The following is a 1397-nucleotide window of genomic DNA, read 5'->3' as shown; positions in this document are numbered from 1 at the left end:
AAAAAAAAAAAAAAAAGGATCAGGTTCATGGACACGGTGAGGGTGTGCAAATTTGTATTAAGGGGATTCAAAACAATTTTTTTTAAAAAATATTTTATATATATATATATATAAAAATAAATTTCAGGTCAGGGGGTTCATTTGAACCCCCCCTGACTATAACGTATCGCGCTCCTTATTTGTCTTTTTATTCAACCAAAATTGATACACAAAATGTTTTATTAAATTAGTATAACATTTCCGTAAAGCCTGAAAATTATTATCTATCGCTCCATCTTTCAGAAGATGCCAGTACAGGTGTAGCTTGGGCAGGTCAGGGGCGGCGCTAAGTAATGTGGGTGGTCACAGAACCATTTTTTATTTTATTTTAATATACATTAGAAAAATTTGAGTTTTAAATTAAATGAATTTTTTAACCACTCTAAAAAAAAAAACTTGACACCCTAAAAAAAAATTTTGAACACCTTTAATAACAATTGAGCCCATCAAAAATAAAATTCAACCTCTCTAAAATTTTGGTCCATTGAATGTTAAACAAAAAAATTACAAAAAATGCAATGTTCACAATATTTTCACAACATTTTCTTAACAAATCCTAAATAACAGGTTGTTACTAGTAAAAAAAAATAATTTCAACGATAAATTCAAATTAGAACTAGTAAAAACTTACCACCTAAGCTATGTTGTGAAAGTGTTGCAAAAATGTTGTGGACATAACACTTCTAAAAAATTGTCCAAACAAACAAATTAGCCTAAAATCTTAAATCAAATGTTTGATTGTGATTTTTTAAATTGTGTTTTTAAATGACATATTTTAAAATCGCTAAATTTTTATATATAAAAAAGCATACTTTTTAAATAGCTAGCTTGTTAGTACTTGCTTTAGTCTTTAGTCGAATTTCTTGGATTTATTTTTCTAAAAAAAAAAAAAAAATTGTTGGATTTATGTGATATATATTTTCAAAAAGATAATGCATTTTGTTTATATTAGTAATTATTTAGGCAATATATTAGTAATTGAATGAGAGGTCAATAACTTAATAATTATTTGATTGTGTACATTGAAAAAGATGTAATTGATAACATTAATAGTGAAACTGTCATATCACACAATGATTTCAAAATATGAAAACTTGTGAAAGGAAATTTTAAAACTTTATGTATTTGCGTATGCTTTTATTTTGTAATGTAGGGACTGGGTTTGAGCACTTCTACTGTTGAATGAGTGGACTCAAGCCCAGCTAGCCCAATACAATGAATTTGTAGAGAGCGGGTTCAAGAATTAGGCCCTAGTGAGGGATACAATAACTGAGCATGGATGCATAGGGATTAAACGGCATGAACTTGGATTGAAATGTGCAATGGTGCTCCTCGGCCCTCCTCCGGGAAGCTTGAAG

Source organism: Quercus suber, unplaced genomic scaffold (genome assembly GCF_002906115.3).
Source record: "Quercus suber isolate HL8 unplaced genomic scaffold, Cork oak 2.0 scaffold_27, whole genome shotgun sequence".
NCBI classification, from domain to species: Eukaryota; Viridiplantae; Streptophyta; class Magnoliopsida; order Fagales; family Fagaceae; genus Quercus; species Quercus suber.
Note: the sequence above shows the minus strand (reverse complement) of the source record.